Below are 14,852 nucleotides of genomic sequence, written 5' to 3' on the forward strand. Positions count from 1 at the left end.
TTTTGAATATGAACTAGCCTAATTCTCAGTTTGAAGAACTCGATAGCTATAGTTATTCGATGTTTGAGAAACTTCAAATCTACGTATTTTGCACAATGTCAACCTTCGACCGAGATCTACCACTTAATTTTAATCTGTTCAAAGTATATTTTATGAGATGACTATCTTAGATATTTTGTGTTAATCGCATTTTTGAAAAATATTGTGCATGTGTGATTTTAATCATTGTGCTAGCTAAATTGTCCTTGTCGATTTCCTATTTGCACTTTTGTCCTATGAATTCTGATCTTTTTTTTTTTAATCTTCTCTATGTCTTTTCTTTTATAGACTAAAAGGTGTTCTTGTTTTACGATCTTTATAAATCTGTTCATGTAAATCATCCATGGAGAACATGAACAATATGTACATTGTAGAGCTTTTACTTCATGAAGCTTCTTAAGTATTCTAAAGCGCACTATATAAAGACATTTGCGACTGATCAAAGCATGGAAACTCCAAGAATATGTAGCTGTCATAAGTATGGCCTTAGGCAAATAAGTAGAACATACAATCGGAAACTTTGCCGACCATATAGAATTTTCTAAATTTCTCCTACTGTTCCCGAGTATTCGATTTAAATAGAAAATATTCGGAAACTAAGAAACACGAAAAAACGATACGAAACCGTTGATAAGATATCAAAAGTAACAAGAAATAAGGATGCGAGAAATGCTATAACTTTTTACTTGCCATAATGAATAATATAGAAATACAATATTTTATGGAATGTCTAAGTATATAGAAATACGTATAGGTATACAAACTATACAAAGTAAAATATTTGTTACAATATTATAGAGGCTGAAGTAAATCTAAGATATTTCTTTAGGTATGTTTATAAAGATAGGAATTTGCATAAACATTTATAATTTATTATGAAACTCAAGAAAGCTATAGTAATTACAGATGACTATAATAAGAAACAAATAGAGAAATAATGATAATTCTTTTAGGTTTTGTATTTACGTTTTAAATAAAATAAGGAACAGAGTTGAAAAATCGTTTCTCTGGAAAATACGTGGTCAACGTTGGAAAGAAATTTCTCTGAGCAATTTTAAGCTCCTTAATGGATCCGCATGACACGAAATCCTGACACGTGTCCGCCTAAGAAGGTATAGGTACTAGAACCCTGTGCGTGAGATAAAGGAACTTGGAAAGGTCATTTTTAATTTCGTATGACGCAACTGGTTTAAGTAACGTGTTTGCACATATTTGCCCCCCGTTATCGCTACTCTCCTTGCTACGCATATATATAGGATGGTTCATGCAGCTGGGATAAATCCGTGTTTCTTTTTTGATCGCAATCTGCAACGAGTGCAAATACAAATAAAAGATAAAAAAGTCGAAGAATCGTATTTATCTTTATATTCATAAAGGTAGATGTCCGTTTGCGAGACAAGGCCATCGTTGAAATTCGAATCCTCCATAGGCAGACTAGATCATTCGTGTCCATATCTAAATTCGTTTTTGCTGTTCTGGACTTTCAAGAGATCTTAAAACTTAATTACAACAATTCTGAGATATTCGTTGCAAGTCTTCGTTACGTTAGAAAGTCAATGTTTCAACGAGAAGTATTCGAAAGATTTTTCAAAGATGTTAAAAATTCGTTTCGAAGAATTTCGGGGGATAAAATTTCACTAGAAGGTTTAATCTGAATTAATTGTTCTATTTGGCGGGGCAGCTAGCTACGCTCGTTAAGGCCCAGAACTGAAAACGACGTGTCGCGAGTTCGAATCCTCGGCATACAGAGGAGCACAATTAGCAGCGGACTGAAAAAAGTCTCTTATTCGTTTCTTATTAAAAGAAACATACACCATTTATTAGAAGCATTTGTTTCTATTCATAGAAATATCGTGATGATATCAACGAATGTTTAAGAGACGAAAGAAAGAAAGAAGAAAAAAGGAAACAGAAAATGATAAAGAAATTCTGGTTAGTCTGTTGCAATGAAATCATTCCCCTTGAACGACCTCATCACCAGACACCATCATGTGTTTCATAGTAGACGAAGCATACGACAGAAAAACTGTTTCGTGGCCAAATGGGTGCTGGGCGTGCATCTCGATGGTTTCTATCGCGGCAGAAATAAAGTCGCCGGAACGAATGCGGGGGCAGAGGCTTCTTAAAATAGCGTCGAGACCTCTGGATGGACCTCGCCGATTGTGCGTATCTCTTGGACATGATGAAACAAAGAGACGAGTCGATCATCGTCATTCGTTATAGAAAATCGGAGAAGCAATGTAGGAGGATATTTCCAAACTGGTGATACAAACCAAAAATGGATGAATTTACGTGAAAGATGAGACGAAAAGTAACATTTGTTTAGTATACGTGTAGGGAGACTCGTTTCCAAGTAAATCGATGTTAAAAGTTCGTTAAATACTCGAACAATTGCTTTAATTTCTGTTTCCTTTAATCGAAAAGATACAGTGAACGTTTTTGCGAATAAATGAATCGCCAGGGAAATTAATCTTATTCTCCTGAAGTATATTAGCATATAATGCATACAATTAGACTTTCTTTTAATTTAAGTGCGATTGTAATTAATTGTAAGTGATAAGCAGTATTTTAGAGAAATATTTCTGTGTATACGAGATTCTTTTTCAAATCATCGTGCATTTCAGATCATTGTGTTCAATAATCAAGCATTTGTACATTATTTTTTACAGAAGAAAATTTCTGTAATTTTAGTTAATTTGTCTCTACAAGAAGTTACCGCTTAATGACCAAGTACTTGGATATTATTCTTGTAAGAAAAGAAAAAGATAATTATCTTGTCGTGGTCTTAATAAGTTTGCCCTTCAAGAGGTTAACATCCAATGGTCACATATTTGGATGTTATCTTTCCAAGAGAACTAAGTAACAATTCTCGTCTTCTGGCCATAATAAATTCTTGAAGAAATTATTTCATTCGATCTGTTCAAATTGTTGGATTATAGTAAACGTCTCGTACAGTATATGGTAGATTCGATCAAAGAATTATACAACAATTACCGCCATACAAATAAAGCTTAATAAATTCCATATTACAATGTAAACTCCTATTATGGTAATATTATAATTATTATTGTTATATGACAAAATTCAAAAAATTCAATATTTTCTTATATAAAATTCTAGTACATTACGTACAGATTCTATAAAAAATTGTATACAAATTTTGGTGCATCGTAAACTTTTCAAATTTCAACAAATTCCATATTACACCGTCGAATTACAATTACACAGTGATATTACAAGAATTCAGTATGCAACTACGTTGTACGTGCAATCTTTGTCGACAAAAGTGAATAATAAAAGAGAAAAGAAGGCTTAAATAGACGTGGAATAGAAGGCGGAGAAAAGAAGAGAGACGAATAGGAGGAAAAAAAAAAGGTAGTCGTTTTGCTCTCTTGAAGTCGTTGATTAGCGAGCGACCAATTGACGTGCTCCGTAACTCATCCATTCCCTTTTCCCATCTTTTTTCTTTCTCTTTTTTTCTTCATTCTTCTTAACGAACGATCCCATATTGTCGGATAGTTTAAGCTAGTTTCCTTCGTGACGATGCTCGTTTCGGGAATGCAGGGTCGTTTAACCTTTGACTTCGTAGTCACACCGGAATCGCGTGAAGAGTATTCGTGGGATTTCGAGCATCCGTCTACGAACTTCAGTTCTACTTATCTTCGACTCTGTTTAATGACCGATTATCGTTGGTGAAAACAAGATATGATAATTAAGAGGAGGAAATTGTGTCGTTCCCTTGTTTCCACTAGATGTTGTTGTTGAGTGAAGAAAAACGAAAACTACGCGGTATTTTCTACAGTTCTACGTATTTAGAAGTTACGATATTTCTGATCGTTTCTGACTTTTTTGTAATAGTCGATCGTCATTGGTAAACAAGATATCGTAATTAAAAGAAGAAAATTACGTCTGTTCCTTTTATTCGGTAGATATTCTTAAGTATAGAAGAAATAGGGCTATGTGATATCTTTTATAGCTACATGTAGTTAGAAGTTATTATTTTTCTATGAAACCATTCAATTTTTATATCGTATATATTATACATTATATATTACATAGAATAGAAATTTCATTTTTTAATTTTCTTTTTTAATTTTCCCATCGAGACAACGATCTACAGTGAGATCCGTTATAACGAGACGCGATAAAGTGCACGCGTACCGAGCGAAAATTCAAAGTCGATTTTCTCGAAAACAAAGCATCAAAAGAACAATTTTTATTCTATATTTTCGACTTCTTTTTTCGCGTAGAATCACCCCCTTTTCGCTTGTACCACCAGTTACCAACCATCTTTGTTTCATTTAATGGTTAATTAAATTGTTGATTGTGTATATATTGTTGAATTAAAAAGGGAAGAGTACATATTTTTATAGTTCGATTGAGATAAAAGTTACATGCAAATAATTGCGGCTACTATATATGCATTTTGAAGGAGATACGTATAGTAGAACATATATAGTAGTTCGTTATGGCTTTCCGTCTGGTTGGTGTGATTTTATTTTTGATCAAAGCTGTTATTGTTGTTTCATCAGACCATCTCTTTCTATCCTCCTCTTTATTGTGCGATCGATAGGCTATTTATACGAGGTTCTTTACCTCTTACAGTTTATTTAAATATAATATGAAACGGATTATTATTAACCACAGTGTGAGAGAAGATCTTGAAATTAACTTCGACTCACCTTTTATTCTTTAACATAATTGCATGCATTGCGTTATACAATAGAACGTATTGACATAAATACGAATAAAAATTACAAACTGCTCATTTCTTTTAGCATATTGTGCCAGTTTAATGTGACATATAAATAAAAAAGATCTTCCAAAATTGGAAATGAACGGTAAAGAATTTCTCGGAAACGAACGTACGAGCGCAAACATTTAAGGAAGTGTTACATGACCCGATCCACTTCTCGAAGAAAAATTCCCGAAAAAGTAAAAACAAAAATTTCTCTTTAATTCAGCCCCAATTAAGCCGACCCGAACCACTTCTCAAAGAAAAGTCTCAAAAAAAAAAAAAAAAAAAAATAAAAAAATAAGAAACAAAAATTCCTTGATAATTTATTCTTCAATTAAACAAGACACTATAATTACTGTGTTTCATTATATTAGAAATTTCTTCGTTATGTACTAGATCAACTCACACGCGTATGATATATATATATATGTTACAGGTAGTAAATCAAACGATGGCTAGACTAAAAAAAGTTTTTAGTTTTAGAAAGCATCGCATGACTCAACACACTTCTCAAGAGGAAAGATTAAAAAGAAAAGAAGAGCAGAAAAAAAAAAGAAAGAGAAAAAGCAGAAGGAAAAAATTTCTCATAATTCAACGTGGCTCCAATTAAACATGACAGTATAATTACTATACTCGATCATGTTGGAGAATTCTTTATTATGTAGTGGATGAACTCGTAACCTCCTAGGTGATGGATCTATTTCCTCGTATCGTGAAACGAATACCGATGCGTAAGTTACTTGTAATGGGAAGTTATATAACTCTGGACAGGCAGGGAAATTGAACAGTACCGTTATGTACCGCAACTGCGATAATCGAACTCCGCCCATAATTAAATTATCCTTTAATTGGATCACAATGCGACTATACACGGGACCCACGTTTCCTCGCGATGCATCATGTGGGTCCTATAAACGTTTCTTTTTCGAATCCATCGTTAATACAACCTCCGCATCTGCCATAAATCTTTGGTTGCTCGTAATTCTTCTCGTTCTCTCCTACTTACAGTATTTTTAGCTCGTCCTGTACACGTAAAACCGTTTTCTATTTACTCTTCGAGTTTCTCGTCTCTTGTTCCATTGCCATCAAGTTTGCCTGTTAACCCATTCAGCGTTCCATGAAAGTTTCTTTCGTAGACGTTTCTTCTTGCTGCTTGGCATATTTATTGCACCTTTTTGCTGTCTTTCTAATATTTATTTATTTCCATCGTACGATAGACAGGCGTATTCTCAAACCGTAGGAAATTTGTTCTTTTCGATGAAGCAAATTATATTTCCTATAATTAATATATATATATATATATATATATATGTCGGAGATGAAAGGAAAACCGGAGCCTTCCCTTTGCAATTTTGAGGAAGCCTTCTAATGCTTTAGCCTAGATTTTATCATAACTGTAATTAAGCAATTGTCATTTGTAATTGTTTGATATTTGTGAAAGCGAAAATGGGTTCGAGGTGACAACTGGTCGCCGAACGTAGCCACGGTCACGGGATAAACGTTTTGCCTGACGAAGGTGTGGATCGGTTGTATCGTTCTCCCTAGAAATCACATAGAATTGTACTTTAGAGATGTCGATATAATGGGACACACGTTGTATTAGGAATCAATCTCCAGACAGAAACTGCCTAGTAACGGCGTTTGGATCTTTCTCGATGTTTCCAAAGAGTATACAACAAACTTTTGACAGAAATTGCCTAGCAACAACGATTGGAACCTTCTCGATGTCTCCAGCGAGCATATAACAAACAAATGCAGTCGTATAGCGAAAAAGATTTTCATCGGATATTCATTCGTGTGATCGCCTTGGAAAGTGATACATCGAGCAATTTACCGAGTGTCTCAGCAATCGTATTTTTGTGTTTAAAATTATTCTACGCATAGTAAAGAGTTATCCCGTTGACCGTGGATTCGTTTGAACCCCGGAACATTGTTAATAGCGTTAATTAAATTCATTATTCGTAAAACCTATCAATCGTTAATCTCATTATTCGTTAAATTTATTATTCGTAAGACATATTATTCGTTTCTCTTATTGTTCGTTAAACTTATTATTCTTTAATCTAATTATTAATTAAACTTATCGTTTGTTAATCTTATCATTTATTAAACTCATTATTCATAATATTTTGTAAAATCTTGTTTATTCGCGTAAATATATTCTCTGTTTCGTAAAACAATGGTTAATTCAAACGAAGAATCATTACGCGCCTTAAATCCTAATGATAACCCGACATATATATATATATGAGGTGATGTGCGTGATAGGTAATTGAAGGAACACTCGAATATATTTAACGACAAATATTTATTAACAAATATATTCGGTGAGTACACTTGGCGTAAAACTCGCGGTTATTAATTTCGGTTATTAATTCGATATGCTATACGAGTTCGGACGATGATTGCCTGAGATTCGGACAGGCGTCTCGCGACTGACTTTCCATCACGATGATGCTGCATAGGAAAAACTATGATGGGATGTGTCTAAGGATACGAGATCATCGGATTCGTTGAGGAAAGCGTTCGTTCGAAAAGTGAGGGAAATGCACGTCGCTGTTAATTGGCTAAATTTTGAGTTGGTGGTTGGAAAAGGGCGCTAACCACCCTTGAGAGAAAATTGCTAGCAGGAAGCGTCGTACGTGAGGAAAGCAGATTTCCAGTATCTTCCCGTAGTAGGTGGTAGGTATAGAGACTGTTAAGACAGATTATTTGTTCCTTTTGGAAGACCTTAACTAAATAAATCCTAAGATTGTCCTTAGGCTAGCTGAAAATATTCAGTAAGAATGTATCGGCATCTGGTAATCATCTTGTTCGAAAGATAGGGTCTTTGCGTAGCGAGCCACGGGACAGAAACCGTTGGGAAGTTTGCTGTCGAGTGCCGCTACATATATTTTTTTTTATGTATTTATTAAAATTACAATCAATTCTCGCGTTGAGAATTTTCAGTAATTTTTCTGGCGTGGCGCAGTGACATGGCTGATTATTTATAATAAGTTAATACTTATTATAGATAAGTATAATTTATAAGTGAGTGTTATAAATAAGTGAGTATTACTTAATTTAGGTAACTAATTGGCTACATATATATAAGATTAAATTCTTTTTAGGGTTATTTGTTATTAGATATTTATTATCGGATGGTGGATATTTGAAATTTAAAAATGTAGTAGAAAATTTAAAGATACAGAAGTATGGCAGAAAAGATAGAAAATATTAAAACTGTAGCATTCGTGGTATAATAGTTTGCACTTGAAGCTTTTCGTGGAAGGTTCAGTTTTTTAATTGCGTTGATTAAAATATGAATTTTTCCACAGTCTGTTTATTATACGTATATTTTGTCGCTTATATTTGCATATGCATTTTGCTATAATTCTGATTTTCAATCTGTATCCGTATTTACATCTTCATTTTAATGCCATATTAATGTCAAACGTAAACAAAGGATACCTACGAGTATTGCATATGTCATTCACGTAAATGTGATTCACCGAGCAATGGATTGACCTTTAATTCGATCATGCCTCCTAGTCGTAAGTTACGTTTCTATTGAATATCGCTGAATGTCATGATGCATATATACAACACAGCATACAAATTACCCGATTTAATATTATAATTACCTGATGGAAAACCGAGTGCCCAATTTTACAAATTCCTCCTTAACCGTTACGTTACTATCGTATACTTCTGCGCTCAAATTCACAAAATTATGTAAAAATAATACATCGATAATAATTCACAGTAGGATGTAAAAGTAATAAATAATACACACGAAAATAAAAACGAACGATATAACGGTACGTAGTAGCCGACATAGTCGTCATAGCACTCTGTTTAGTACGAATTCTGTTTTCTTATTTTTCCCCGGTTACGGCGAAGGGCCGTAGATCGTTCGGTTTAGCGTAGTGGCAACAGAAGCATCGTGTCGGCATACCACCGCAATGTACCCAATTTATCCCCTTTGCCGCGGGTCTTAATTAATTAATCTTCCAATTGAACCTCATCATTGCTTATCTTATCGCGTTGGAACGCTCGAAAGACTGCACGCGGCCAAACGTTCTGCTCTCTCTCTGTGGTATTCCTCCACCGCGAGAAATTCGTTTCGTCGCGTGGGTTCATTGCACCGTTTCAACATAGAACGAACAAGAATATTGGACGTTGCGATATACAGGGCGATTCTTTCCCTAGGGGTCTCCCTGAAGGAGCTCCGATCACTGCGATTTTAACCGGATCATACAGAGTGTTTCGTTTAGCTTGGATTTCCCCATTGGCTTAGTTACTTTTATCAAGAGAACAGATCGGGGCAAATTTGGTTGGATTAAAATGGCCAACATCGTGACTCGTGATTTTTTCTTACCTGAGGTTATTTTTTAATTTTTTTAAGATTATAACGAGATTGTTTTAAACAAAGAGGTTTTTCTTAACGAACTAATTTTTGTACATATCGGACGTATTTTTTTATCTTCGATAGAAAAGTGTTAAGGCAGTCTTCAAGTTGTTTAGATTCTGCCTAATTTATACGAGTACTATTATGAGAATCTTACGACGATTTAAAAAGTTAATGAAAATCTGAAGAATCTTGAAAAATAAATAAAATCTTAATAATTATAAAAATCAAGTTATTTACATTCCATTTAATTGACACGAGTACTAATATGACAATCTTACGACGATTTAAAATGTTAATGAAAATCTGAAGAATCTTAAAATAAATAAAATCTTAATAATTTAAAAAAATCAAGTTATTTACATTCCATTTAATCGATACGACTACTAATGTGACAATTTTACGACGATTTAAAAAGTTAATGAAAATCTGAAGAATCTTAAAAAATAAATAAAATTTGAAGAATCTTAAAAAATAAATAAAATCTTAATAATTTAAAAAAATCAAGTTATTTACATTCCATCTAATTGGTACGAGTACTAATATGATAATCTTACGACGATTTAAAAAGTTAATGAAAATCTGAAGAATCTTAAAAAATAAATAAAATTTGAAGAATCTTAAAAAATAAATAAAATCTTAATAATTTAAAAAAATCAAGTTATTTACATTCTATTTAATTGACACGAGTACTAACATGACAATTTTACGACGATTTAAAAAGTTAATGAAAATCTGAAGAATCTTAAAAAATAAATAAAATCTTAATAATTAAAAAAATCAAGTTATTTACATTCCATCTAATTGGTACGAGTACTAATATGACAATCTTACGACGATTTAAAAAGTTAATGAAAATGCGAAGAATCCTGAAAAATAAATAAAATCTTAATAATTTAAAAAATCAAGTTATTTACATTCCATTTAATCGATACGACTACTAATATGACAATCTTACGACGATTTAAAAAGTTAATGAAAATCTGAAGAATCTTAAAAAATAAATAAAATCTTAATAATTTAAAAAAATCAAGTTATTTACATTCTATTTAATTGACACGAGTACTAACATGACAATCTTACGACGATTTAAAAAGTTAATGAAAATCTGAAGAATCTTAAAAAATAAATAAAATTTGAAGAATCTAAAAAATTAAATAAGAATCTTCGTATCAAAAAATACTAGATAATCCTAATTAAATCCTAATAAGAGTGCCTTCAATGACAAAACTTCTGAGAAGAAAAGATCCTTCACATGGTCGCAAGAATTCATTGGAAAGTCTTATTCGTAAATCTCCATGTCACGTAAGCGCTATCTATTCGGTATCTCAAGAACGTGGAAAGAACTCGTGTCCCTTAGTGTGTTTCGTTCGACGTTGGTAACCCTTATCAAGGATACGTGATGCCGTAATCGCATCGAGTGGATGATGGCTTGGCAGGCCTCAGACGAGAAGACGCTTCCTTCGAGTCTGTTCTATTGTCCAGATATCAAGGAAGAATTATCTTGGACGTTTCGTAAGACGTCTCACAGGCGGCAATGAAGGAAGTTCATTGTTCGATCGCCGACGATCTATCGGAACGCGGCCATAGAAATAGTCATTTCAAGATAATTCTGTATATGATGAAAAAACGAGGATCTTTATCTGTTCGATGGGCTGGAGTATTTTTCCTTTCTTATTGTCGGTATGATTCATGTTAAAGCAGCGATGTATAATTATATAATCCAGTAACGGTTTGATAATATTAACACGTGTGTCTTGTGCGTTCCATAATTTTGGCATATTACGAAACATTTACATTTAAATTTAAGAATATTCTTAAAACGTTCATAGGATATAACAAAATAAAATAAATAATCAGAAAACAAACACGTAAGAATGTTACATAAAAAGTCATCTGCTAACACAAAAAGCAACGGCGATTTTGTTTCACTGTATCAACGATGAAAGCGACGAATGCGATATAATTTTCTAATTGCCCTCGATGTATTCACAATTGGTCTCCCACGGAGCGTATCTCCCCAGTCGGGCATACTATTTACTATATTAGGTAGCTATAAAAAGAATTGACATTTATCTTTCTTTTCTAACCATGCGTTTTTTTTTTTGTTACCAGAATCTATATTTCATTTCGATATTATCAGATTTTTTTCAGTCGTATGAAAGTACTATTTGCTACCAAATGACAAACTTATTTAATTAGCGTATAAATGTTATGATAAATACAACGATATACAAATACCTTTTCTAGCCACTGTATGTATGTATTTACGTATAATCTAAGTATACACGGTGGAATCTCATATCTGTCTGTAAGCGTTGTCGTTTCACACAACGCTAAAGAGGCGGTAGCCCGTGAAACGACGGTGCTGGTGCACGTTGACGCGGAAACGCGGCGAACAAGGTGAACTATCTGGACACACACGTGTTGAACTGCTGGCCGACATGTGCGGCATCGAGTGTCGATACGTTGAGGTAGGCCGGCCACCGACCTCTCTACCGAGTTCTAGAGTCGACTCGCTCCGGCCGACTCGTTCTCCGTTCTCAACCGGTGTCCCGTCGCATACCGCTACATTTTTATTTATTTTATCCTCTATACGTGGACCTGTTCCAAATGCGTAATCGAAAATCGTCAGTTAAATCAAAATAGGTAAAAAAGCTACGGGGTGATTTGTTTTCACGTTTTGATGGGGTAACGAAAAAATTGGAATATTGTTTTTTCTCTGTCATACGTTGGATTTTATATCTATTATTTATTCGTTTAACGATACCTCATTTGTATTTTCGGACCTTGAGGGACGTTGGTCTTTACATGCTTAAGACTGTGGATTTTAAAAAAAGATCTTGGTTTGGAGGAAAGAAATTTGATCTTGGAATTAGAAGACAGAGAATCGAACACTTTTTTCTTATCCTATTTATTTAGATAATGTCAGATTTATATGAAAGATATTTGCAATATTGTATTGCTTAAAATTACCATCAGGAATTTGAAAACACTAGCGTTCCAATTTTACTAGCGTAAAATTCCAATTAAAAAAAGCTTAAGTATAATCGATATTTATTTTCATATTTTAAATTTGAAAAGCAGGAACTTCATTTTCATATATGAATGATTACGTAAGAATTGTATTGTCACGTTCGTACATACAAATATGTGGGACGTTTACGTAGCAGTAATTAATAATTAATCGATATACATACAAGTGTTAGACTTATCTGGTTAGCTGTAATATATCGTAAAAGGTAGAAGTTACTATTCAGTTAGTTTGTAAATATATAGCTTGGCGAATGTTAATTGCAGGCCTGCCATTGAAGCAATCTTTTAAAAAGATTCTCATAATTTCCTACTTCCACCAGTCAAAAGTGTTTGTCGTTCGTTAAGTAGGCGTTTCGAAATGAATGTAGCCGGGGATCTTCATTATACACGTTCGTGCTATGAAGAAACCGTTGTTCTCCATAATTAACGCTGCAATCTTGTAATGGTAAAAGGATCCTTAACCCTTTTAATGTTTAAACTAAGGTCAATGTGGGTCAAATAAAAAATTGTACGGAACAGAAAATTAAATACTAGTCGTTAAAACACAAAAAGTTTTCGTCATTACGCTGGGAAATTTAATTCATTCAATGGATTGCTCACGATTAGTTTCGTTAGATGGAATATATAATTAATGAAACTTTCAGGCGTAGGTTTAAAACCCACGTTTTAATTAGCCTTTTGTCCCAGTACGTAAAGAATACATATTTTAAATGAAGAATTTTCAATGTACCAAAATATAGGAATTTTCAGATTAGAAAATACAATTTCCTTTAAATAAGAAAATAGAAGATAGTAGACAAATGTAATGTAATGTAAAATTGAATAAAGATTTTTTAGCATTATACTTAGAAAATGTAAGAATTTGCAAAAATGCTGTTAAAATATCAGAAGAAAGTTTAGTCCATTTAATGGAACAAAAAATACAACTTTTTACGATTTGAAAATCCTCGTATATTTCATAAAATGTTAAACACTAAAATTTAACTAGAAAATTACGAACTAAACGTGCCAAGAAAAATGCACAATACACTACGCGTGTTTGTGAATCTTTTAGACTTAATCTACGGTCTTGTCGCACCTTGAAGGATATATATATATATATATGTATACAACTTGCTTGGATACATTTCAATCGGAAAATCAAATGAAGAGAAAACATAAAATAAATCGATAAAATATCTGTCTAAAGACAAGTGCAATGTTTGCAACTTCAATAATTGAAACGATTATAATCGACTATAATGTCGTACATCTGTTGTACTGTATCTCTTGTGCTAGTCAGACAATGTAGAGCGTCAGATACAGTTCTGCAAGCACGTATGGTGCACGCTGTCCGTTAAAATTTAATTGTATGATTATGGATCGGAATTTCGTGGCAGGGGGCAGACAACGAGCAGAAGATTAGGCGTTATGCAGCTACTGCAATCTTCTTCCGAGTAATTTCTTCTCATAGGCTTTTCAGATTCGTCGTAAGTGATGCAGACTGCTGCATCCCACATTGGACCACGCATTACGTAGGATTTCCTTCTGCCATTCCATCAGTTGCCACGGATAGTAATTGGCACGTAAGTGCAGCCTCGAGATTCACGAGGTTCTCCTTCATTCACAATCTACCTATGAAATTCTACCGGGGAAACGAGGATTTCTAATTTATGGAAAACGATACATTTTGCATTACCTTTCAAGTAGGTCATCGTGTGAATTATAAAATGGTTCGATGGAGAGGAATTTAGACGAGTAACGCAGAGCGAATTAAACGATGAAAAATGAGGAGAAAAGAGAATTATTTTATACCAAGTCTCCTTCGATTTATCTTGCTCATTGCTAAATATGTACTTTCTGGATAGTTTTAGTTCTCCAGTTTAATACTTTATATCTCGGTCGTTTTATATGTTCCGAAGTACCGTTTTAAGGTAATGGAGAGTTGAAATTGGATTGAAATTGACTTGGCCTTTGAATCAGCGTATTTCGCCTTATGATCAATTTTAGTAAATTATTAATCCGCCTTTTAGTATTTCGTCCCTGTTTTATCGTATACACAATCATTCTGTGAATCTTATTTCTAAATTTTCCACAGATGCATAAACCTTCATACTCTACCCATTATTAGAAACACAAACACTCTGTGAATCTTTGTATTTCCAAATCCGCAAAGAAAATCTATCAGAAAAGACATAAACTCCTCACAGTGGCGTCAAAACGACAAACTTTTCTTCTCTTGCCTTGCCCCGCTCTATATCGGGTTCTGCCTCTTCGAATCCCCCGAAGCTAATCGTCGGTGAAGACCACGAACAGAATATAAGGACCCACTCGTTTTACAGCTTCTGAACATCGCGACAGGGCGCCCATTAGGAATATTTATGGGGTACCACGATTCTGTCACGTCCAGAAAGTCTCTGTTTCTCTTTTATAACCCCTCGATACCCTTCTCTCTTTCTGGCCAACTGGTGGACGTAATCGAGCGATAGGGTCATTTGTTAACGGTTAGATAGGCCGGCCAGCCTGGTGTGTATGAGTTAGAGAATGGGGACCACTTTCAGTCCTCTCCATTACAGTGGTAGGTACACCGGCGGTCTCGAAAGGTCGAAGCGCATCAAAGTGACCGAGCTACGGCCATTTTACGCAACAAATTGCCCATTGTTTCAGGGA

General features: G+C 33.9%; 1 protein-coding gene across 2 annotated transcripts in view; it reads left to right on the forward strand.

Annotated features, from left to right (window-relative positions):
- LOC117239532 (failed axon connections) overlaps positions 1-14,852 on the forward strand; it is a 55,794-nt gene that overhangs the window by 29,395 nt on the left and 11,547 nt on the right. The window lies entirely within an intron of this gene.

The sequence above is a fragment of the Bombus vosnesenskii genome, unplaced genomic scaffold (assembly GCF_011952255.1).
Source record: "Bombus vosnesenskii isolate JDL3184/JDL3185 unplaced genomic scaffold, Bvos_JDL3184-5_v1.1 scf7180000014105, whole genome shotgun sequence".
Classification (NCBI taxonomy): Eukaryota; Metazoa; Arthropoda; class Insecta; order Hymenoptera; family Apidae; genus Bombus; species Bombus vosnesenskii.